This window comes from Scyliorhinus torazame, chromosome 21 (genome assembly GCF_047496885.1).
Source record: "Scyliorhinus torazame isolate Kashiwa2021f chromosome 21, sScyTor2.1, whole genome shotgun sequence".
NCBI classification, from domain to species: domain Eukaryota; kingdom Metazoa; phylum Chordata; class Chondrichthyes; order Carcharhiniformes; family Scyliorhinidae; genus Scyliorhinus; species Scyliorhinus torazame.
Genome location: NC_092727.1, coordinates 99335303 through 99361925, shown reverse-complemented (window position 1 = coordinate 99361925; position 26623 = coordinate 99335303). Strand labels below are relative to the sequence as shown.

General features: G+C 48.7%; 1 protein-coding gene across 1 annotated transcript in view; it reads right to left on the bottom strand.

Moving 5' to 3' along the window:
• Positions 1-26623, bottom strand: part of LOC140398438 (acid-sensing ion channel 2-like) — a 661780-nt gene that overhangs the window by 337243 nt on the left and 297914 nt on the right. The window lies entirely within an intron of this gene.

Here is a 26623-nt window from a genome sequence, read left to right as displayed (position 1 = left end):
ATAGTGATAAACGACTAAAGTAGCAGCAAGCGAAGATCCCAGTGACCTGAAGAAGCATCAGGAGAAGCGACTGCAGTACGAGAGAAAGCAACAGTAAAAAGAAAATTTAGATATATTGCCACGTGTACTGAGGTACAGTGAAAAGTATTGTCCTGCATACAGTCCAGGCAATTATTTCATACATGAAATAAACATAGCACATACGATAATACACAATGTAAATACATAGGCACCGGGTGAAGCATACGGAGTATAGTTCTACAACAGTAGAGGAGATGCGTAGAGAGATCAATTCAGTCCAGAAGAGGGTCATTCAGAAGTCTGATAATAGTGGGGAAGAAGCTGTTTTTGAATCTGTTAGTGTGTGTTCTCAGACATTTGTATCTTCTGCCCCTTGGAAGAGGTTGAAATAGAGAATAACCCGGCTGGGAGGGGCCTTTGATTATGCTGCCTGCTTTCCCAAGGCAACGGGAGGTGTAGACAGAGTCAGTGGATGGAGTGGGCTCTCGTGATGGACTGTGCTGTGTTCATGACTCTCTGTAGTTTCTAACGGTTTCTTACGGGTGAAGACAATATCCCACCTTTGCCAGGTGTACGGCCCAGATCAAGCTGAGATGTGGCAGAATTGCTGTTGTCAGCTTACCAGATACAGAACAGCATTTGGACCAGCAGAGAAGACCAGTAAGGAACAGGTCAGTATCTTACACTTTGTCATAGGTAGTAGTGCAGATGACATAATGGTCAGACAGGTATAAATGAAGACATGCCAAAGTTAGCAAAGCCCTTGATACATATTTTAGTCCTCAGAACACCACCAATAGAATGTAAAATTAAATTGGCTCATCCAAAACTGTGAGAGAACATAGATCCCTTTACTAATGAGCTAAATCAGTTGCATCACAATCAAATCCACTATGCCTCTCCATCCAGCCTGTTGACTCACTGTTCGAACTACAGGTTAGAATTAAGTGACTGATCTGCAAGCCCTGCCCTACAATCACATGCCATTTCTCTCCTGCATTTGTTGCTGATAGGTGTAAGACAGTGGCTTCTCTTTTGTTTTCACAGCCATGGTGCCTTATCTCTCTTCATGTGTGTGTGTGTGTCAGTTAAACACAACGTTTTAGCTCAGCACTGCCTTGTTGATCATGACATGGAGCCTAGTCTATCTCGCTCCAGCTCTACTTCTTATGCAAAAAGGCAACAAAAATGGTTTCATAACTCTGCTGCTTGGCACTTTTTAATGGTCATTTTTATAAATAATTTTAAAATTATTAATTTATTGCTTTGACATTGATTTTTCAAAAATTCATAGTTAATGTTGTGCCAAATCTTTCTGAAAGTTGTTCATGAACTTTAATAGTGCAAAAAAAATTGAAATGTGGCGCCTTAGACAAAAAGGTTCAGACACCCCTGAGCTATATTCATCAACTGAAAATAGTGAATATGGAGCCCTGAAAGGCAAATTAATTCAGGATGGAATTGTTGTGGGAGTATTGGAAGAGGCACTATTGGATTTTTTGCAGTTGATGGAAGGTTGGACCCTATCAAAAGCAGCACAGATAACAAGGCGGGTAGAAGAGAGATAAGCAAAACAACATTTTTATTTGAGATGAAAAAGAAATCTGATGGTGAAAACCAGCTGATACGCTCGTTTACAGCAAATAGAAACTTCAGCATCCTAATCCCAGACAGAGAAAAAGATAAGAGAGCTCCATTATTCATGGTTCTCATCGTGGTGTGAAATTGGCTGCATTGGCTCAAAGAATGTCCTGACCACAAATGTGGAATGCTATTCCTCCAATAAGAGATTAGGACATTTTAAATTAGTTTGTCACAGAATATAGCTTTTAACAAAACAATTAAGGAAAAATAGCCAAGTCCACATTAAGGAAGTTGAAGATATCCAAGAAGATATCTTGGGCAGCACGGTAGCATTGTGGATAGCACAATTGCTTCACAGCTCCGGGTCCCAGGTTCGATTCCGGCTTGGGTCACTGTCTGTGCGGAGTCTGCAGATCCTCCCCGTGTGTGCATGGGTTTCCTCCGGGTGCTCCAGTTTCCTCCCACAGTCCAAAGATGTGCAGGTTAGGTGGATTGGCCATGATTAATTGCCCTTAGTGTCCAAAATTGCCCTTAGTATTGGGTGGGTTACTGGGTTATGGAGATAGGGTGGAGGTGTTGACCTTGGGTAGGGTGCCCTTTCCAAGAGCCGGTGCAGACTCGATGGGCCGAATGGCCTCCTTCTGCACTGTAAATTCTATGAAAAAAGATGAAGAAAAAGAAACTACAGCATTAATTGGGAACTGTTGGAGTGCAGAAATTATGGTCATTGGATATGAAACAAATTTCAAGTTAGAAACTGGAGCAGGAGTTTCATTCTTTCCAACATAGAAAAGTGGTTAAAATTGGACTTCCTAGTAGACCATAAAATGACTGCAGTCTAGGAGGCACTTAGCTGAAAGTCAAAAGACAGTTGACTGCTAAATTCCAGCACTAAGGAAGAGAAATCATACTAACTTTGTATGTGATCCACAATCAAGAATGTTGTTAAGTCTAAAAGCGTGCACAGATCTACAACTCATCTTTAAAGGAGGTGAACAAGAAAGTCTTGAGGAAACCAAGGAGAAGGGCCCATATTTCCGTCACAATGAAGTGGCTCTCCATTGTGCCAAAGGTCCTGAAAATGGCTGAATTTTCTAAGAGCTGCCCCCAAACCCAGCATCTCCAATCTTTGTGGAGGTGGAGTAGGAGTCGAGTCAGGGTTCATGCGAATTACAGAGGCAGCTGAACATTTAAATCACCAGCTGCCTCCAATGGCTTCTGATTTTCGAATCCTGGAGTGCACAGAGCAGGCCAGTAAGAGGAAGTCTGAACTTTGGTAGAAAGGTAAGGTACCCCTTTAGATCTGACCTGGAAATGAGCAAACTTTAGGACTGTTAGAATTAAACATGGGGCGAAATTCTCCGAACCCCCGTCGGGTCGGAGAATCGCCGGGGGCTGGCGTGAATCCCGCCCCCGCCAGTTGCCGAAGTCTCCGGCACCGGAGATTCGGCGGGGGCGGGAATCGCGCTGCGCCGGTTGGCGGGCCCCCTCGCTCGATTCTCCGGCCCGGATGGGCCGAAGTCCCGCCGATAAATTGCCTGTCCCGCCGGCGTAAATTGAACAACCTACCTTACTGGCGGGACAAGGCGGCGTGGGCGGGCTCCGGGGTCCTGGGGGGGCCGTGGGGCGATCTGGCCCCGGGGGGTGCCCCCACGGTGGCCTGGCCCGCAATCGGGGCCCACCGGGCGGGCCTGTGCCGTGGGGGCACTCTTTCCCTTCCGCCTCCGCCACGGTCCCCACCATGGCAGAGGCGGAAGAGACTCCCTCCACTACGCATGCGTGGGAAACTGTCAGCGGCCGCTGACGCTCCCGCGCATGCGCCGCCCAGAGATGTCATTACCGCGCCAGCTGGCGGGGCACCAAAGGCCTTTTCCGCCAGCTGGCGGGGCGGAAATTCCTCCGGCGTCGGCCTAGCCCCTCAATGTTGGGGCTTGGCCCCCAAAGATGCGAAGCATTCCGCATCTTTGGGGTGGCGCGATGCCCGTCTGATTTGCGCCGTTTTGGGCGCCAGACGGCGGACATCGCACCGTTTCCGGAGAATTTCGCCCATGGTTATGCACTTTTCATGCACAAACTCATTGGCATCATCAAGGAAATTTCAAGCTATCAAGGACTGTCAAGGAACTATCCAGCTGTCGAAAAAATATCAAAATGTCAAAGCTGACCAGGATGTCTCAAAGGGTACTAGGTGCATCGGCATGGTCGGTGGAGGGGGTGGGGGGGGGGGGCTATGGGCAAAGGGTGCTGTGTGGGGGAATGGGTTGGCATGCATTGACATAAATTGGCATGCGGAATGTGTATGCAGGAGCATGGGTTTGCATAGGGAGTATGAGGGGCCATAAGGAGTTGAAAGAATAGGGAGCATGTGAGGGACTAAGAGGATGAGGGGTGAGGGCTGGCGAGGTGTTTTTTGTTCAGGTTTTTATATTTAAACACAATACTGGAGCATGGACAAAGGCCTTCCGCCCAGTCAACTTCTGCACCTGGTCAAAGGGTGGACATTTTTAAAGGGATGGCTCACCAAGATGGGAAATATCCCAAACCTGTGCACACGACCTGAGGGTGAAAATCTCGGCCAAGATTTTCCTGGAACAACAGATGAAGGAACCAGGCAAACATGAAGAAGCAAACAGCAAATAACAGCAGGTGCAAAACTTGCATTCCTATTAGGAAGTCTAAACAGGGGATACAAATCCTGTTGAGGAGGTAGAACCATACAATTTCCTTGCTGGTGCCAATGAGTTAGAACATAGAACATTACAGCGCAGTACAGGACCTTCGGCCCTTGATTTTGCACCGACCTGTGCAACCACTCTAAAGCCCATCTACCCTATTCCCTTATCGTCAATATGTCTATCCAATGACCACTTGAATGCCCTTAGTGTTGGCGAGTCCACTACTGTTGCTGACAGGGCATTCCACGCCCTTACTACTCTCTGAGTAAAGAACCTACCTCTGACATCTGTCCTATATCTACCTCCCCTCAATTTAAAGCTATGTCCCCTCATGCTAGACATCACCATCTGAGGAAAAAGGCTCTCACTGTCCACCCTATCTAATCCTCTGGTATGCCTCAATTAAGTCACCTCTTAACCTCCTCTCTAACGAAAAGAGCCTCAAGTCCCTCAGCCTTTCCTCATAAGATCTTCCCTCCATACCAGGCAACATCCTGGTAAATCTCCTCTGCACCCTTTCCAATGCTTCCACATCCTTCCTATAATGCGGCGACCAGAATTGCATGCAATACTCCAAATGCGGCCGCACCAGAGTTTAGTACAGCTGCAACATGACCTCATGGCTCCGAAAGTCAATCCCTCGACCAATAAAAGCTAACACACCGTACGCCTTCTTAACAACCCTCTCAACCTGGGTGGCATCTTTCAAGGATCTATGTACATGGACACCGAGATCTCTCTGCTCATCCACACTGCCAAGAATCTTACCATTAGCCCAGTACTCTGTCTTCCTGTTATTCCTTCCAAAATGAATCACCTCACACTTTTCTGCATTAAACTCCATTTGCCACCTTTCAGCCCAGCGCTGCAGCTTATCTATGTCCCTCTGTAACTTGTAACATCCTTCCGCACTGTCCACAACTCCACCGACTTTAGTGTCATCTGCAAATTTACTCACCCATGCTTTTACGCCCTCCTCCAGGTCATTTATAAAAATGACAAACAGCAGTGGCCCCAAAACAGATCCTTGTGGTACACCACTAGTAACTGGACTCCAGTCTGAACATTTCCCATCAACCACCACCCTTTGTCTTCTTCCAGCCAGCCAATTTCTGATCCAAACTGCTAAATCACCCTGAATCCCATGCCTCTGTATTTTCTGCAGTAGCCTACCATGGGGAACCTTATCAAACGCTTTACTGAAATCCATATACAACTGCTTTACCCTCATCCACCTGTTTGGTCACCTTCTCAAAGAACTCAATAAGGTTTGTGAGGCACGATCTACCCTTCACAAAACCGTGTTGACTATCTCTTATCAAATTATTCCTTTCCAGATGATTATACATCCTATCTCTTATGAACCTTTCCAAGACTTTGCCCACAACAGAAGTAAGGCTCACTGGTCTATAGTTACCGGGGTTGTCTCTACTCCCCTTCTTGAACAAGGGGACAACATTTGCTATCCTTCAGTCTTCTGGCACTATACCTGTAGACAAAGATGACTTAAAGATCAAAGCCAAAGGCTCAGCAATCTCCTCCCTAGCATCCCAGAGAATCCTAGGATAAATTCCATCCGGCCCAGGGGACTTATCTATTTTCACACTTTCCAGAATTGCTAACACCTCCTCCATATGAACCTCAAACCCTTCTAGTATAGTAGTCTGATTCTCAGTATTCTCCTCGACAACATTGTCTTTTTCCTGTGCGAATACTGACGAAAAATACTCATTTAGCACCTCTCCTATCTCCTCGGATTCCACGCGCAACTTCCCACTACTGTCCTTGACTGACCCTACTCTTACCCTAGTCATTCGTTTATTCCTGACATATCTATAGAAAGCTTTAGGGTTATCCTTTATCCTATCTGCCAAAGACTTCTCATGTCCCCTCCTGGCTCTTCTTAGCTCTCTCTTTAGGTCCTTCCTAGCTAACTTGTAACTCTCGAGCGCCCTAACTGAACCTTCATGTCTCATCTTTACATAAGCCTCCTTCTTCCTCTTGACAAGTGTTTTGACTGCTTTAGTAAACCATGGTTCCCTCGCTTGACCACTCCCTCCCTGCCTGACAGGTACATACTTATCAAAGACACGCAGTAGCTGTTCCTTGAACAAACTCCACATTTCCATTGTGCACATCCCCTGCAGTTTTCCTCTCCATCCGATGCATCCTAAATCTTGCCTCATCACATCTTAATTGCCTTTTTACCCAGATATAACTTTTGCCCTGCGGTATATACCTATCCCTTTCCATCACTAAAGCAAACGTAATCGAATTGAGGTCACTATCACCAAAGTGCTCACCTACCTCCAAATCAAACACCTGTCCTGGTTCATTACCCAGTACCAAATCCAATATGGCCTCGCCTCTCATTGGCCTATCTACATACTGTGTCAGGAAATCCTCCTGCACACATTTGACAAAAACGGACCCATCTAAAGTACTCAAACTATAGCGTTTCCAGTCAATATTTAGAAAGTTAAAGTCCCCCATAACAACTACCCTGTTGCTTTCGCTCCTATCCAGAATCATCTTTGCAATCCTTTCCTCTACATCTCTGGAATTTTTCAGAGGCCTATAGAGAACACCTAACAGGGTGACCTCTCCTTTCCTGTGTCTAACCTCAGCCCATACTACCTCAGTAGACGAGTCCTCATCAAACGTCCTTTCTGCCACCGTAATACTGTCCTTGACTAACAATGCCACCCCTCCCCCTCTTTTACCACCTTCCCTGAGCTTAGTGAAATATCTAAACCCCGGCACCTGCAACAACCATTCCTGTCCTTGCTCTATCAATGTCTCCGAAATGGCCACAACATCGAAGTCCCAGGTACCAACCAATGCCGCAGGTTCACCCACCTTATTCCGGATGCTTCTGGCATTGAAGAAGACACACTTTAAACCACCTTCCTGCCTGCACGGTACACTCCTGCAACTTTGCAACCTTACTCATGACCTTACTACTCTCAACCTCCTGTATACTGGAGCTACAATTCAGGTTCCCAAGCCCCTGCTGAACTAGTTTAAACCCTCCCGAAGAGCATTAGCAAATTTCCCTCCCAGGATATTGATAACCCTCTGTTCGAGGTGTAGACCATCCCGTTTGTAAAGGTCCCACCAACCCCAGAATGAGCCCCAATTATCCAGAAATCTGAAACCCTCCCTCCTGCACCATCCCTGTAGCCACGTGTTCAACTCCTCTCTCTCCCTATTCCTCGTCTCGCTAGCACATGGCACGGGTAACAACCCAGAGATAATAACTTTGTTTGTCCTAGATCTAAGTTTCCACCCTAGCTCCCTGAATTCCTGCCTTACATCCCTATCTCTTTTCCTACCTATGTCATTGGTACCTATGTGGACCACGACTTGGGGCTTCGCCCCCTCCCCCTTATGAATCCCCCAAACACGATCCGAGACATCACGGACCCTGACACCTGGGAGGCAACACACCAACCGCGAGTCTCTCTCGTTCCCACAGAATCTCCTATCTATCCCCCTTACTATGGAGCCTCCAATGACTAATGCTCTACTCCTCTCCTCCCTTCCCTTCTGAGCAACAGGGACAGACTCTGTGCCAGAGACCTGTACCCCATAGCTTACCCCTGGTAAGTCCCCCCCCCCAACAGTATCCAAAGCGGTATACTTGTTACTAAGCGGAAAGACCACAGGGGATCCCTGTACTGACTGCTTCCTCCCAGCCCCTCTCACCGTCACCTATCTATCTTTATTCTTCAGAGTAACTACATCCCTGAAGCTTCTATCTACAACCACCTCTGCCTCCTGAATGATCCGAAGTTCATCCAGCTCCAGCTCCAGTTCCCTAACGCGGTTTCTGAGGAGCTGGAGATGGGTGCACTTCCCACAGATGAAATCAGCAGGGACACTGACAGCGTCCCTCACCTCAAACATTCTGCAGGAGGAACATTGCAGTACCTTCCCTGCCAACCCCTCTAGATAAAAAAAGAAAAAGAAAGAAAGAGCTTACCTGTTATTCACTGTACTCCTTAGGTTAAAGGAGGTGGAAGGGTGGGGGACACTACAAGTGTAGTGTCTAGGGTTTAGAAACTGCCCAACTTAAATACAGGTAAAAATAAAACACTTAACCAGCAACCACTGCGCCCCACGCAAAAACAGCAATCAGCTGTTATGGGCCAGCGGCAAACAGTTTAAATCTTTACTACTTACCCAGCAGTCACTCTGTCCTAACTCCGACTGGATTCAGCTCGAAACTCCCGATAGTAAGTTTTTTTTAAATTTACTCCCCTTCTCAGCAAGCACTCACTCAGCAACCACTGCGCCCCACACGATAACACCTCAGGGAAAAGAAAAACTACTTACCAGTCATCAGTCAATCACTTACCTGCAGGCTGTGACATCACGGTTCAACTTCTTTCTAGTTCTACCTGCCCTCGAGCCTTCCTCTCGGCTGGGATCCTCTCGGCTGGGATCCTTACAGCGGTTGGTTTTTTTTTGGTTAGAGGAGGGGGCAGGGAGGGAAACACTGAAGAAGTGTTTCGGGTTTAAGTGTCACTTGACAACAGCTCCTCCACAAACCACCTTCAAGTTACGGTGACCACAATGCACGTATGCTAATTTCCCCCGCAACAGCCAATCAGCAGCTCTGCTCTACTGCCCTCTGCTGGCCCTCTGTGCATGAAAAATGCATAACCATGTTCAATTCTTACAATCCCAAAGGTTGCTTCACTTCCAGGCCCAGATCTAAAGGAGGACCTGGAATCCCTAAATAATACAGGTACCAGTTTTCAAACAGCAGCACCTGTGCAGTCCATTGCCAAGAGTAAAAAGAACCATTAATGGTAACCTTATTTCCACCTTCTGGAACCTGCGAACAACTCAGAATTGACCTTTTCAAGTTCAAGGGGAAGACGTTCCTCAGAGTAGTTAACTATTAAGTAAGATGGATTGAGGTTAAATGTCTTGATGGCGCAATCTCAGACGCCGTCATCAATTCACTGAAATAAATCTTTGCCACAATAGGCATTCCAGATCGTGTCATGTAAGACAAGGGTTCAAGAAATTTACAGTGACCTATTGGTCCACACAACTAGTTCACTCAAGTACCCGCAAGCAAATAGTGAAACTGAGTGAGGAGTAAGAAGAGTCAAAATTTTGTCCAAAAAGAATGATGATATCTACCTAGTAATGTTGGATGACCATTCCATACCATTGCATTGGCTCCGTCAGAATTTCTGAGCAGAAGATGACAATGGACTCAACTTCCTGTTCATCGACATATGCTCATGCCATGTCTAAAAATGCCTGACATTGAGAGTGTAAGGGAGAAGGAGAATGAGTATTGTGCGAATCAGATCAAAAATGTAAATCACTGCCATAAAGTGCAGCAGGTACCAAAACTCCAAACAGGTGAACCAGTTTGGACTACAGACCAGAATAGAGAAGGACAAGTCGTGAAAAAGAGATGACGTCCGAGAACTTATCTTGTCGAGACTAAGAATGGGATGTTGAGAAGAAATAGAAGATGACTCATATCAACAAGAAAAAGATTGTCAATTGAATGAAGTAACTATCCATATGATCGGAGTGACAAATTGAACAGAGAAACAATAGTCTCAAAAGATCCATGTACCATTCCACGGAGTTTGAGAGAGAACATGTAGAATATTAATCTTACGAAACTTCCAAGAGAGATGTGAACAAAATTGGGGAAGGGGCTTACCTCTGTGAACCAGAGATGAAGGCAAAGGGTTTGGTGGGAGATGTAGGATAATGTAAATAATATTTGTGGCTTCAGGGACTTGGAGGCAGATATAGTATAAAAGAAAATGTTCAGTGTGCTAATACGGAGGCCGGGATTGCCTCTTCTGGGGACTAAGTCCCCACGCTGGCGGAAAACCGGCACCAACCACTCGGGCGTCAACAGCCCCCAGAAGTGCGGAATTCTCCGCATTTTCGGGGGCTGGGTGGATGCCGGTGGGGTTGGCACCGCTCCAGCTGGCGCCGAAGGACCGGCATGAGTTTGCGCATGCATGGAATGGCCGGCGTGATCTCGCAAATGCGTGGAATGGCTGGCGTGATTCCGCACATGCGCAGACCGCCCGGCGTATTTTCGCGCATGTGCGGGGGGGGTTCTCTTGTCCGCGCCGGCCTCCGGGCAATATGGCAGAGCCGTACAGGGGCCCGGCGCGGAAGAAAGAAATGCCCCCATGGAACAAGCCCGCCGCAGATCGGTGGCCCCCAATCACGGGCCAGGCCACTGTGGGGGGCGTCCCCGGGATCGGATCCCCCCCGCACCCCCCCCGAGGACCGCCCACGCATACTCACCTACCAGGTCCCGCCAGTGCATGAATTCAGTTTTTCATGCCGGCGGGACTGGCCAAACCAGGACGGCCACTTGGCTCATTGGGGCCCGGGGAATCGCCGGGAGGGCCGCTGCCAATCGCCCCCGACTGGCATGGCGGGAATCCTGCCGCTGACGAAAAACGGCGCCGGAGAATAGGGCAGCCGGCGGGGCGGGATTTGCGCCTCCCCTGGGGATTCTCCGATCCGGCGGGGGGTGGGAGAATCCCGCTCATAGCCTTCATCATCAGTGACATACGATCAGATGGTAACAGCATGGAAAGGGATAGTTTAATTACCACCTCATGTTGAGTCTGTATTTTACATCTGTAGTGTAAAGTTCAATAAAGGATGGTTTGCTAACAGCATTGCCTTCAACATTAACTGTTAGGTCCAGACCCATGACTACCACACCTAACAATACCAATAACAATAACAGACAAACCTTGACAGGATGTGATGTGTTAGCCCCATGACTTACAGTGGTTATGGTCAGATGCACTCTAATTAGTCTCCCAGCTAATTCTGTCTGTATATAGTTTTATCTTCAAATAAAAACCCACATTATCATTTCATCAATCTTTGCGTATGGTTGTTCTGTTAACGCCAAAGAAACATAGAAACGTAGAAACAAGGCGCAGGAGTAGGCCATTCGGCCTTTCAGGCCTGCTCCGCTATTCAATATGATTGCAGCTGATCCTCTATCTCAATTCATGGCTGGGATTCTCCCCTACCCGGCGGAGCGGGGAATCCGGCGTAAAGGAATGGCGTGAACCACACCGGCATCAGGCCGCCCCAAAGGTGCGGAGAATGGGGCCAAGCCCTCACCTTGAGGGGCTAGGCCCGCGCCGGAGTGCTTTCCGCCCAGCCGGCTGGCGGGAAAGGCCTTTGGCGCCACACCAGCCGGCGCCGAAAGGACTTCGCCGGGCGACGCATGCGCGGGAGCGTCAGCGGCCACTCACGGCATCCCCACGCATGCGCAGGGGAGCGGGTCTCTTCCGCCTCCGCCATAGTGAAGACCATGGCGAAGGCGGACGAAAAAGAGTGCCCCCACGGCACAGGCCCGCCTGCCGATCGGTGGGCCCTGATCGCGGGCCAGGCCACCGTGGGGGCACCCCCCGGGGCCAGATCGCCCCGCGCTCCCCCCGCCAGGACCCTGGGGCCCGCCCGCGCCGTCTGCTCCCGCCGGTGAGGTAGGTGGTTCAATCCACGACGGCTGATGAGCGTTGACAGCGGCGAGACTTCGGCCCATCGCGGGCCGGAGAATCGCCGGGGGGAGCCCACCGACCGGCGCGGCGCGATTGCCGCCCCCGCCGAATCTCTGGTGGCGGAGAATTCGGGACACGGCGGGGGCGGGATTCACGCCAGCTCCCGGCGATTCTCCGACCCGGTGGGGGGTCGGAGAATCGCGCCCCATAGTCCTGCTTTCTCCCCATACATCTTGATGCCATTAAAATCTAAATGTGAAGAGAAGCAGAAGATAACAGGAAAGAGCGATCAGGCCTCAGGCTGTCAAGTCAAAGGTTGCGGGGGGCACAAGTCGTGATCAGTAGCCAGGAGGGGTGAGAGGGAAGGGGGTGGGGCCCCAGTTGTTTTAATGTGGAACGGATGGAAACACTCCTATTTTTGGAAGGTCTAATACAGGTAGGGAATATACAGTGAATGGGAGAACGCTCAGGAGCATTGACAGTCAGAGAGATCTAGGTGTACAGGTCCACAGGTCACTTAAAGGGGCAACACGGGTGGGAAGGTAGTCAAGAAGGCATATGGCATGCTTGCCTTCATTGGCCGCGACATTGAGTATAAAAATTGGCAAGTCATGTTGCAGCTGTATAGAACCTTAGTTAGGCCGCACTTTGGAGTATCGTGTTCAATCCTGGTCGCCACACTACTAGAAGGATGTGGAGGCTTTAGAGAGGGTGCAGAAGAGATTTACCAGAATGTTGCCTGGTATGGAGGGCATTAGCTATGAGGAGTGGTTGAATAATTCAGTTTGTTCTCACTGGAACGATGGAGGTTGAGGGGCAACCTGATAGAGGTCTACAAAGTTATGAGGGGCATAGACAGGGTGGATAGTCAGAGACTTTTTCCCAGGGTAGAGGGGTCAATTACTAAGGGGCATAGGTTTAAGGTGCGAGGGGCAAGGTTTAGAGGAGATGTACGAGGCAAGTTTTTTACACAGAGGGTAGTGGGTGCCTGGAACTCGTTGCCGGAGGAGGTGGTGGAAGCAGGGACGAAAGTGACGTTTAAGGGGCATCTTGACAAATACATGAATAGGATGGGAATAGAGAGATACGGACCCCGGAAGTGTAGAAGATTTTAGTTTAGGCGGGCAGCATGGTCGGCGCAGGCTTGGAGGGCCGAAGGGCCTGTTCCTGTGCTGTACTTTTCTTTGTTCTTGTTCCTCAGCACCATATTTGGGCAAGTATGGGAGGCTTCCTGCAGTGGAAAGTTGGGCTGTGCGAGTTCAACATAAATGAAGCATTGGGAGAATGTAAAATGTAATGAGTTCTGAAAGTCATGATGGAGCCGAATTTGAATAAATTATTCTGAGTTTTAAAATGTCCCTGATGTGTACTTTTTGTACCACACAGCTATTTTATCCAAAATGGGCGGACTGTGCACTTCCAACAATAAATGCATGCATGCTCTCTGCTGGGAGCTTATAATAGACCAGTGAGCTCCTAAGTAACACACTCCACGGGATTGAAATTCTAGGTCTTAGTCTCCAAAGCTAACTTGCAGCCAATCAAATCAGTTTTTGTTAAAAGGTTATCCCTACCTCTAAAATGGATGTCAGGAACAGGGAGACAGAGAAAGAAACATTTAAAACTTGAAACAAGTAACAAAGTGGGATGAAGGTAATTGAAACAAATAGAAAATAATACAACATATCCTCTATGAATTGTCTACAGCCTTTTACATGGTTGACTACATCCTCCTCCTCCAAAGCCGTTATCCAGTTACGGACTGAATTCAGCTGATTCCATTCTTAGCTAACTAGTTGTAGCCAGAGTACAAATTATAATTGTTCTTCTTCCCACTCCCCCATCTCTGGTGCTCCCCCAAGGATCTATCTATCCCACCCATTTCTCATCAAATGCTACCGCTCAGCGACATCATCTTACAACATGGTATTAGATTTCACATGTTAGCTAATGACACCCAACTCTACCTCACCAGCATCTCCCTCGACCCCTCTACTGTTGTTAAATTATCAGACTGTGCAACCAACACCCAAGACTGAGTGAGCAGAAATTTATTGCAATTAAATATTGAGGAGATCGAAGTCACTGCATTTGATCCCTGCTACAAACTCCACTAACTACCAACTCCTTGGCAACTGCACAATGCTGAGCCATGCTGCTCGTGTCATTTTTGAACCTGAGTTTATGATTCTACACTAATTTTATTCTGGCTCTTGAGTATCCCTGGTTTTAATTGCTCCACAATTGATGGCCATGCCTTCAGCTCTCCGGGTGCTAAGACTTGGAATCCTATCTCTAATTGTCTCTGCCTGTCTTTCCTCCTTTAAGATGCTCCTTCTTCCAGAATTATTTTGAATTATTTGAGGTTAAAAAAAAGTACAAGACAATAACTGCCTTGACAATAGCAAATGGAATAAAAACAATATCTGAAGATAACAATGTCACCTGGAAGTTTTCAGTACTATATTTGGAAACTATTACAAGGCTATGCCACTTTATTTTTAAAAATGTGATTTTTCAATTTTCAAAGCAGACTACCAGTCACCAGAGAGAGAGATTGCAAATTACATCGTTGGTGAATAGAAAGTCTTCAGCAGTGGAAACAAGCTGAGACTCTCTTTCTCCCTCTTTATTTTGGAATAATTGTGTCACTCGGTTTGAGATGCCAACTCTGCAAGAAACCTACCAGTGAATTGAGATGCTATAAAAATTACAACATCGTCTCCATCTGACCACATCCAAGAGACCAATTAACCCAAATTGGCCGCAACATTTAAAATCTATACCTCAAAAAAAAAATCAAATGCCACTTCACTGTTTTACCTGTTTTTTAATAGGACCCTAACTCCTCTTATTTGTGATACCCGTGCATGTGTGTGTGTTTCTGTGAGTGCCCTAATGACTGCATGACTGCTTGACGTCACAGTTTTATTATTTTTCTTGGGTAGTGGTTAATTAATTTGCTCTTTCTTTGACTCAAGCAAGCCTTTTTTGATTGGCCCCTTATTGCTCACGGCTCAAATAGTTAAATATATCCTGATTTGGAAAAGATGTAAAAAAAAAAGCTTTAAACCTGTGTTGTGATCAACCAAGGAGGTTGAATAGAGGGAGCCAGTTCACCCTTTCACATCAGGTTATAACAAAACCAAAACAAGATGCATAAGGAGACTGATGAAGGTCCAGTCTATTGAATTGGAGGTAGAGGACAGAATGGTTTGAACTGCAAAGACCATTGAGGTTTCCTGGCATGGCAGCAGGTCCAATTCCAGGAGAGCATCTCCTTGTAACTTGACAAGGCCACGAAGGGGGAAGGGATGGCCATTTTGGACCAAGAGGAATTTCTTCACTCTTAAGCCTGGGAATCTTTGAAATCTCGATGGCAGCAGACACTCCATTGTTGAATATTTTCGAGAGCGGGTTTAAGGGATTGTTGGACACTTAGCATAGAAGACAGAATTTTGAAGCCTCAGACTCTCTTTCTTATAGTTGTCTGTAACTGCTCTATAAGTGAGTTGAAGTCAGTTGCAACTGTATCTTTGACCTTATCCTCAGAGTGTTCATAACAGCAGTGGGAACATTCATGGGGATACTGTTCTGTGGCTAAGGTACACAGAACTGAAGTCTCTATTGTGGATAGACATTTTGTTTGATTATGGACTAAATCTTTGGGTATTAGGGGTGGCGATACATTGAACTTGAAGTTGGTGCACATTGGAACCTGATGCACTATCAATTAGGACGAGACGAGAGTAGAGAGTAATCAAGGCTTTATTAAGCAGAGATGTGTTGCCTCCTGCAGCTGCTACTGAAGCCAGCAGGCAGGGATCTACCCCCGTACCTGTAGTACAGGAGCCTTACCGTATTACCTCTAATACATGTATTATACAAACAGTGGTGACTACCACAGAACCCCAAGTTCTGATGCGCGCATTAATTGCACAGCAATTTAAAATTTCCGATGGGCAGGTTTGTGCTGCTCTGGGCACCAGGCAAATGTCTGTTCAACTGATCTCAGTGTCGGACACTAAGACTAGCTACATGCCACTTACCCAGATGTTTACCCAAGAATTGTTACACCGCTAAACTCTGATGCAACTCAGTGATTAACAGTGCAACACCAACCGAAGGCTTGAAACCATTAAAAAGATCTCTCCAATGCAACTAGCTGCTTCCAGCCCACCACCCACTTTTCACACATCCACCCACTCACCAACCCACTAGCCCCACTGAGAAACCTACCTGAATATAGCAACTGATTTAATTAATAGGGTGCATGCCCTCGCACTGTTTCCTCATCACCGGATTTTTGTTGTATTGCTACACCAAGATCCCATTTTTTCAGCTGGGATCAGAGGTCCTAGTTGAAGGTGCACAAAAAGGTATAAACACGATAATCTCCCCTGTAAGCAGTCATGCGCACTGCATCTTTGGCAGATCTAGCACATTGTGCGAGAAATGCAGACAAGTTTGCCTACAATGTTAAGTCACTCAGCAGTTGCTTGAGTGTTATGTCAATTCAACCATAACATCTTCCATTACCATTTATGGAAGCATGAGTCAGTGTCTGAAGTCTCCATTTTTAAAAAAATCATTCAAGGGATGTGAGTGTCTCTGGCTAGGTCAGCATTCATTGTCCATCCCTGATTGCACTTGAGAAGATGGTTGCAAGCTGCTTTCCTGAACCGCTGCAGTCCCTGTGGTGTAAGTACACCCACAGTGTATGGAGGCAGTTTGACTTCTCTATTTTCTGAGAAAAGATCAACAGATGCACTCAACCTGCCGGATCTCTGCCCTGAATAATTTGGCCCATCACCAGCCATTGACAACTATTGGGCGCTATTCTCCCCCCCCCCCACGCCAACGGGAGAATCGCCGGGGCGCCGCGCGAATTGTGCCATGCCGCCCCGACCCCCGCATGCGATTCTCCCACCCCCCGGAAACCAGCGGCGCGCGATTCGCACCGAGCCACTCGGAGAACCGGCGAGCGGCGATTTTCCGGCCCGAATGGGCCGAACGGCCGCTACGACACGACAGGTTCCCGCCTGCGCTGTCCACCCCTTGTCGTTGCCTGCGGGAATGCTGGGGGGGGGGGGGGGGCCTGTGGGGGAGGGAGGGGGGCGCCTTCACCGGGGTGGCCTCCGATGGGGTCTGGCCCGTGGTCGGGGCCCACCTATCGGTGGGCCGGCCTCCCCCCCCCCCCCCCGGACCTTGTTGTTTAATGCTTAATGTGATATGTGGAATGTTATGTGGCTGATTTTCAAATCTTTGTTACTATTGGTCGTTTAATAAACAAAATATTCTCATGTGGCTGTAGGGTGTGTTTGCTGTTTTCCCTTGCTTGTGGTTGCAATGCCTGAAGACTAGTGTTTGTTTGCTGCTGCCCCTTCTGCTTCCGCGGCCTGGATTATGGCAAAGGGAGGATGAACGTTCATTATTTAAACCTATGCTTCCTCCTCAATATCAGTATCATCTGTTTTGTGTTTATTTTAGTGTCGGCTAAATATGGGAACGATGATTGTTGGTTCGTAAGCGAGCAGAGCTTTTCAAGTGTATGTTGGAGATTACTGGTTTCTTTGCATTGTAAGAACATAAGCACCCACTTTTTTGGATTATTACCTTCTGGAAACGTGGAATCATGGAAACTTTCAGCACACACGGCGACGGTCTGGCCCATTGTGTCTGTGCTGGCTCTTTTAAAGAGCCAACCAATTTAGTGTCAAACACGTGTGCATAATCCATGTGCGTGAACTCATTTGCATAAAGCCCTGTGCAAATCATATGATTAATATGGCAGTAGCTGTGCCACCTTTCTGTCTGCAATTCCAATCCCTTTCAAACTCAATGCTTATTGTTTGGTGATAGGGAATAAGTTATTTTGATAATCTGTTCTACACATGTCCTGCTATAGTGTGTGTATTTGACCTTGATTGTGATTGGTGACAAGGCCAATTGAAATTCCATCCTGCAGTACCTTCTCTTTTCCATCATTTGGAAGCCATATTACCCTGTTTTGCTTCCCCTCTTTTACTTCCTGATTTGATACATCCTTAATTACTATTTTTGTCTGTGTTCATAAGTATACTTTGCTGCTATTTTATTGTAATAACATGTCTTAACTGTGTGCTTTTCTTCAGGTCAAGGAACTCCCTCTGGGTCTCCTAATTGGCCAATGTTAAATTTTCAGAACCACGAATGTTGCTGCAGGTATGAGGGTTTTTTTCCCCTCATAATAATCTGCTCATGTTTTCCCTTGATAGACCTATGATTGCAGCCAGAATCTGAGTGCTAAAAGAAACTCTTCTCATATGTTGTTGCCTCAATGTCTTCCAAAACTGCACACTCCACTGATGGATAAATGAATTTTTCAACGTTATGTTGGTTATGAAGGCTCAGCGGCAGCTTGACTAACATTAAATGATCATTATTATAGGCACCTCCTGGTTGTTACACATTCACATAAATCAGGAAGAGAAACAGATGTACTGTTCGAAACATATGATTCCGCAGAATGGTTTTTCTTTTTATCGAACCGAGGAAGACACAGCCTCAGTTAGAAGTGACTTTTGCATATAAAATCAAGTCCAGATGGGTTGAAATAATCAGTCACATTACGTTATGGAAGGTGACAAAGGATGCCAAAAAAGCCAAGGGAGACCATGGCAGCGGTGGGTAAATTGCAGCTAGGGCTGCTGGGTGTTTGGATACCAAGAGGCCGGAAGGTTGGCACAAAACCAAAGCAGATGGATGGCACAAGCTGCTTTATCAAGGCTTAGGAGGAAGAGGCAGAGAAAAATAAAGAAAAACTGTTTGTGTAAACACATCTCCGCTATAACTTGTCAGGCATCGCGTGATGATGTCATTATTTTCTCTTCAAAGTTCCGTCTATTCCCCCATGATGTGGAAGAGAAATGAATTGCTGTCTGATTCCAGACAGCAGATAAAGCTTTTCTAGCCTTTTAATCTCTGCAAATCTCCCACTAAGTCCCAGAGGAAAGACTTGGCCATGTCCAAACGCAATGATTAAATCAAATGCATCTGCAACAAAGAGTGTGCAAAAAGAAATTGCATTTATCCTGAATGTAGAGGTAACAAGATGGAACAAGCTGTAATGTTGATAGTCCATCTACTTATTCTGGCACGCATCTGATTTTGTCCTTTTAAGCATATTTCTATCGAATAACCATGGAGATCACCTGTTTTTCCCTTTGAAATGTTGTCTATATTTGTTCTCCAGGTTTCCTTTGTCTGTCTCCCACTGCTGCTCTCCACCTCCGCGATTTCAGCTGAAATGATAGAATAGTGTGGAACATAGCCTGCAACACTCCAGCGCCATGATTTGCCTCTGATTATGAGGTTGGGGATAATGTAGGTGCAGCCTCATAACAGCATGTGTATTTCCTCAGCCAGGAAAGTTGTACAGACATGTGCTACAGGTCTTTGATCATTTCTAATTTTGCCCAGTCACTGGTGCAAATATGGAACATTTCAACGGGACAGTATTGTTATACCGTCAATTCATTGTGAGACCATGAGAACGAGTGAACATTAGGCTTTAATATCCATGAACTCGCCTGCCAAAGTCGGCTATACAAATAAGTGCTACCCACAGGTGGCCGGACTATATATGGCCCCGCCACCGGGGTTCCATATAGTACCTGGAAGTAGTCCGTATCATCACTTCCAGGTCATGGGGGACATCATTATACAGACAGTGCAGACAGCTCATGCATTAGGTGAAATACATTCAGCACATTCACTCCCTGTTAAAAAAATCAAGTCCAGCGGGGGTGACGTGGGGTCATTAGAGATTCAGTCTGTCTGGAGGCCGGATCGTTCATTTAGACCTCCTCAGCTCTGGCAATGTGGCGGGCACGGTCATTGCCGATGGTGACTCCGGGGTCTGGCGTGTCGGAGGCGGTTGGGAGGTGGGGGTAGGCAAGGGGGTGACGGGTGGTGGCAGTGCCAGCGGGGGCCAAGACAGGAGACCTGGGGGGAGTAAGGGGCGGTAGGCAGCGGGGATGGGGGCGCGTTGGCAGGGGAACCAGCTGGTGCCAGATCTCGTAGGGAGACCGTATTGTGCCGTCCGTCCTGGTGCGCGATGTAGGCGTACTGGAGGTTGGCGTGCAGCAGCTGGACCTTCTCCATCAGGGGGTCGATCTTATGGCTCCTCATGTGCCTCCGGAGAAGGACAGGTTCCCGAGTTGTCAGCCAAGGTGGAAGCGAGATCCTGGAGATGGACTTCCTAGGGAAGAGAAACAAGCGGGCGTGAGGGGTCTCATTCGTGGCTGTGCAGAGGAGTGATCTAATGGAGTGGAGGGCGTCGGGGAGGACCTCCTGCCAGCAGGCGGTTGAGCGACTTCTAGACCGGAGAGCCAGAAGGACGGCCTTCCATACCGTCGCGTTCTCCCTCTCCACCTGCCCGTTTCCCTGCGGGTTATAGCTCGTAGTCCTGCTCGAGGTAATACCTTTGCTGAGCAGGTACTGACGCAGCTCATCGCTCATGAACGATGTGCTGTGGACATAAGCAGGGAAACCGAACTGAAGATGCTGTGCAGTGCCTTTATCATAGTGGCCGAGGTCATGTCGGAACAGGGGACTGCGAAGGGGAAGCGGGAGTACTCGTCAACGGCGGTTAGAAAGTATATATTACAGTTGGTGGAGGGGAGGGGCTCTTTGAAATCGATACTTAGGCGCACAAAGTGCCGGGAGGTCTTTACCAGACGGGCCTTGTCTGGCCGGTAGAAGTGCGGTTTGCACTCCACGCAGACCTGGCAGTCCCTGGTCATGGCCTTGACCTCCTCGGTGGAGAAGGGCAGATTGCGGGCCTTAATAAAGTGGCTAAGCCGGGTGACCCCCGGGTGGCAGAGGTCATTGTGGATAGCCCGAAGTCGGTCATCTTGCGCGCTGGCGCATGTGCCGCGGGACAGGGCATCTGGGGCTCGTTGAGCTTCCCAGGACGATACTTGATATCGTAATTGTAGGTGGAGAGTTCGATCCTCCACCTGAGGATTTAGTCATATTTTATTTTGCCCCATTGTGCATTGTCAAACATGAAGGCGACCGAGCGCTGGTCGGTGATGCGGGTGAACCTCTTACCGGCTAGGTAGTGCCTCCAGTGCCGCACGGCTTCCACTATGGCTTGTGCTTCCTTCTCGACCGAGTAGTGTCGGATATCGGATGCGTGGAGGGTTCTAGAGAAGAATGCTACTGGCCTGCCCGCCTGGTTGAGTGTGGCAGCCAGTGCGACGTCTGACGCATCGCTCTCTACCTGAAAGGGAACGGACTCGTCCACCGCGTGGATCGTGGCCTTGGTGATGTCGGCCTTGATGCGGCTGAAGGCCGAGCCGGCCTCAGCCGTCAGGGGAAAAGTGGTGGTTTGAATAAGTGGGCGGGCTTTGTCCGCATAGTTGGGGACCCACTGGGCGTAGTAGGAGAACAGCCCCAGGCTTCGTTTGAGGGCTTTGAGACTGTCGGGAGGGGGGAGTTCCATGAGGGGGCGCATACGGTCGGGGTCGGGCCCTAGGACTCCGTTCTCCACAACGTAGCCGAGGATGGCCAGTCGTGTAGTGCGGAAAACGCACTTCTCTTTGTTGTACGTGAGGTTGCGGGATTGGGCGGCCTGGAGGAACCTCTGAAGGTTGGCGTCATTCCTACTGATCATGGCTGCAGATGGTGACATTGTCCAAGTACGGGTATGTAGCCCGCAAATCGTACTGGTCCACCATTCGGTCCATCTTTCTCTGAAAGACCGAGACTCCGTTAGTGACGCCGAAGGGGAGCCTGAGGAAGTGGAAGAGTCGGCCGGCTGCTTCAAAAGCAGTGTAGTGACGTTCCTCCGGGCGGATTGGGAGCTGGTGGTAGGCCGACTTCAGATCGACTGTTGAGAACACACGGTACTGTGCATTCTGATTGACCATCTCCGCTATGCGGGGGAGGGGCTACGCATCCAGCTGCGTGAATCGGTTAATAGTCTGGCTGTAGTCTACAACCATCCGGTTCTTTTCCCCGGTCTAGATGCCCACCACTTGCGCTGTCCAGGGGCTGTTGCTGGCCTTGTTGATGATCCCTTCACTCAACAGTCGCTGGACCTCTGACTTGATGGAAGCCATATCTTGGGAACTGTACCGCCTGCTCCTGGTAGCGATCGGCTTACAGTCGGGAGTGAGGTTCGCAAAGAGCGAAGGGGGCGGTGGGGCGGGGGGGAGACCTAGAGGGTCGCGAGGCTGCGTACCGTGAGAGGGGTAAGGGTCCGCCGAACTGTAGGGTCAGGCTTCAGTGACTGCATTGGAAGTCTAATCCAAGCAGTGGGGGGGGGCGCAGAGGTGAGGGAGGACGTAGAACGTCAAACGGATGTACTCGGCGGCCTGCATCGCGAGGTTAGCTATACAGTACCCCTGGATCTGGACCGAATGGGATCCGGAGGCAAGGGAGATGGTTTGGGATGCGGGGTATATGGGAAGGGAGCAGCGCCTTACCATGTCAGGGTGAACAAAGCTCTCCGTGCTCCCGGAGTCGAAAAGGCAGGGGTCTCGTGCCCATTGACCCGGACGACCATCAGTGAGTTTTTCAAGTGCTTCGGCTGCGACTGGTCGAGGGTGACTGCCCCCAGCTGTGGGTAGCCAGTGTGGTCGGCGGTGTCGTGGTCACAAAATGGCAGCCCCCATGAGTCACACGTGTCGGGCTGGGTCGAAGATGGTGACCAAGATGGCCGCCCCCGTGAGTCGCACGTGTCGGGCCAGGTCGAAAATGGCGACCAAGATGGCCGCCCCCATCGGTCGCATATGACGGTCGGTGTTGGAGCCGGCGGGCAAGATGGTGGCCCCCACGAGTCGCACGAGGCTGATGACGCGCCTGAAGGGGGCGTTCCGGGCAGGCACACAGCCACGTTGCAGGGTCTGCGGGCCTGTGAGTCCACGGGTCAGGCCTGGTGAGTGTTCGATTTCTGGGCTTTAGGTCGGCCCAGACAGACTCTGGCGAAGTGTCCCTTTTTCCCACAGTCGCTGCACGTTGCTGTGCGGGCTGGCAACGCTGCCGGGGGTGTTGACCCTGACCGCAGAAGTAGCACTGCGGTTCCCTGGGCTGGACTGGCAGCCGCGTGGCACAGGCCCGCGACATAGTCGGGTCCGATGGGAGTCGCGACGATGGCGTCCACGAGGGGTTCGCCGGGTCCACGGGGAACGCACTGAGGTTCTGGTAGGCCACCTCTAACGAGGTAGCTAGCTTTACCGTGTCCCGCAGGTCAGTGGTCCCGTTTCCCAGCAAGCGCTGCCTGATGTAGTTCGATCGGACCCCAGCCACGTAGGTGTCCCGGATCTGTAGGTTCATGTGTTCCTCCGCCGTCACATCCAGGTAGCTGCAGTTCCTCGCGAGTAGGGTCAGTTTTTCCAGGTACTCATCTAGCGATTCCCCAGCGCGTTGACAGCGAGTCTTGAGGAGATGTCGGGCGTACACCTCGTTTACAGACTTCACGAAATGCGCCTTGAGGGTTGCGACCGCCGCCTCGTATGTGGCCGCTTTCTCGATCAGCACGGAGATTCGATGGCTCACCCGAGCGTGGAGGAGTGTCGCAGCTTGAGGGTTTCAGTGAGAAGCGCTGTGGAGGAGTCGAGGTCGGCCTCGAAGCAGTGAAGCCAATGTTCGAAGATCTCCTTGGCTTCCGACGCACGCGCGTCGAGTTCGAACTTATCTGGCTTTAGAGCGGCTTCCATGATACTGTCTATGGATATTAAATTGTTATACCGTCAATTCACTGTGAGACCGTGTGAACATTAGGCTTTAATATCCATGAACCCGCCTGCCGTTGTCGGCTGTACAAATGAGTGCCAGCCACAGGTGGCCGGACTATATATGGCCCCGGTGAGGGCGGAGCCAGAGGTGGAGCCCACCGGGGTTCCAGTACAGTACCTGAAAGTAGTCCGTATCATCACTTCCAGGTCATGGGTCACATCATTATACAGACAGCACAGACAGCTCATGCATTTGGTGAAATACATTCACCACAAGTATCTAACACCAGCGTTCCTTTTGAAGATGTGCAGCAGTGTGGGAGGTAGTTCGATCCACGCATCACTGAAGCTGTGATTTCAGGACAGACAAAGTGAGGCGTGGATTACAACATTTGAACGATTCAACCTAACTGTGTCCCTTCATATTGTGCCTCTTTGAGACTGCCATTAGGCAGACGCAGTGACCAGAAGCCAGGTACAATCTCAAAGAGAGGGGAGCTTAAACTGGCAGATGTAATGTCCAACTGTATACGGTTCCCCTCCTACACCTTGAAGTACAAATTCCCATTTGGTTCGGGGAGGGGTGGAGCCTCTCTCTCTCTCTCTCTCTCTCTCTCCCCCCCCCCTCCCCCCCCCCCCCCCCCCCCACACCCACAACTGGGAGGAATCTCACAGGATACTTAGGGGAAGGTTTGGGGCAGTGAGAGCATGTTGGAGAGGGTGACCCTGCGGGGTGAGGAGTCATGTAATTGTAGTATTTGTGAGTAGAGTAAATTAACCTAGTTGTATCCTGTCTCCCTTGTGTCTTATGAAGTCCTTTCCTTCGGCCATCACAACTTCCAAAAAAATATTTCTAGCTTTTCAACTTGGAACTTGTACTGTTCTTCACCATTTCAGAAATGACTTTGCCAGTACATTTTGTCAAACAGGTTGGCTGTGCAACCTGAGTTAAATAGAAAGGCCAACAATTGATTTATGGGACCACCAAATGAGTTCATATAACTGAATTTATGCAGGCTATCACAGTTGATTAGAGACTGGTGTTTAACAGCCCCGATGGCACAGGTTCAGTCCTTGTCACCGGCTGAAGTATTTCTTCAGGCTTGTCTCTTCTGCTTGTCCCATTGTGATATCATGGCATCACAGAACCGTGACTTGAGGACGCTACACGAAGAGACGAAGAGACGTATTTGCTTTTGAACTTGTGAGAGCAGAGATCCCGGGCCCGAACACACAAGTGGTAATCACTAACGCAATTCTGAGTATATACATAGGAACAGGAATACGCCTTTCAGCTTCTTGAGTCTGATGCATGATTCAGTTAGATCATGGCCGATCCATACTTCAGTGACATTTATGTGCCATTGTTCTACACACTTTGATTCACTTCCCCAACAAAAGTATATTGATCTCAGTCTTAAAAATGAATTTGACAGAGAATGCATGTTTATATTTTGCGGGGGATGGGTAGTGAGTTATGTAATTCATACTAGTCTTTGGGTTGTCAATGGGACAGCACAGTGGTGGAGGAAGTCTGATATGTCGGAGGGGGATCAGCTCATCGTGGGGGCTCCATCCTAGGCTGTTTTGAAGGGAAGTTTGTCAGGGTACACCATTAATTCTCTCTCAATAACGACATTTACCTCATGGATTCGATCCTTCATGCCTTCTTTCATCTAACGGGGTTCCCAAGGTTCAGGAATCCTTTTAAAAAAATTTTTTAGAGTAGCCAATTCATTTTTTCCAATTAAGGGGCAATATTAGCGTGACCAATCCACCTCGCCTGCACATCTTTGGGTTGTGGGGGCGAAACCCACGCAAACACGGGGAGAATGTGCAAACTCCACACAGACAGTGACCCCAGAGCCGGGATCGAACTTGGCACCTCAGCGCCGTGAGGCACCAGGGCTAACCCACTGCGCCACCGTGCTGTCCTGGGTTCAGGAATCCTAGCCTGGAAGGTCTGAAAAGAAAACTTAAGTTAAGGTGAAGCACACAGAGCCTTCTTACAGATTCCAGGGCCTGACTCGGACGCTGTGCGTTGATTGAACACCTGCACACTGCCCCAAGCCTTCCCCTGAGTGTCCAGTAATGCATGATACAAAGTGCAAACAAGACATGGGAGCATTTAAAGTTGCCTTTCTATTCACCATAATGACTTCCTTTATCTGTGGAATTAATGGCACACATCTTTCGTATATTTCAAACCATAAGGATTATATAATAGATGCCAATGGAGGCACTGGGATGAAACACTAGTGCAATGTACCATTCTGTGATCCTGACTGAGCCTAATTACAGGGATAAAGTCAGAAATTATATTACATGTAATTAAGGAACCTCACAAGTTTATTTGAAGAACAAGCAAATGATTTAAATGTTTAATCTCAACACTGATAGCAATGATTCACTGAACATGTTATTTTCAATCAATACAATTAATTCGAACTCAATTGCTTTCAAGTCCATTCTCTACATATATGATTAGGACAGTTGTACTTCAAATCTTACTGTCTTGATCACATTAAAATTATGTGTCTGAAGAGTCAAGGAATTAAATGGCCGGATTTCTCCAGTCATTACGATTCACTTATCTCGCCAGCAGCGCAGCCCCACCCTCGGGTTCCCCAGCAGAGTGGCGTGGTCACACTGGGAAATCCCATTGACAAGCTGCATGAAGATAGAATCCCACCCCCAGCGAACGGCGCGCGGCCGAGAACCACGCAGCTGGGGAACAGGAGAATCCAGCCCATTATTATGAAACAAGAATTGATAGAAATATGGGGCGCGATTCAATGGCCTTGCCGCGCTTGATTTGATGTCGGGCTGAGGCCATTGAATTTCACAGGAGGTCTCTCGCGAGATTTGCAACTCTCGAAAGGTCTTGCAAGATTTCTTGTTGGGCTAGATCCCAAATCTGCATATTTAAAAGCCTATTTGAATATGCATTCGCCAGATTCTCCTGGGGCCCAGGATTCACCGGCCACGTGTGGGAGACCTTGCCAGAGTGCCATTTACTACTGTTCCACACGAACGTGTACTCGGCGTAACGGCACCTGCGGGGTGGGGGTGGTGGTGTGTGGTCTCCCGG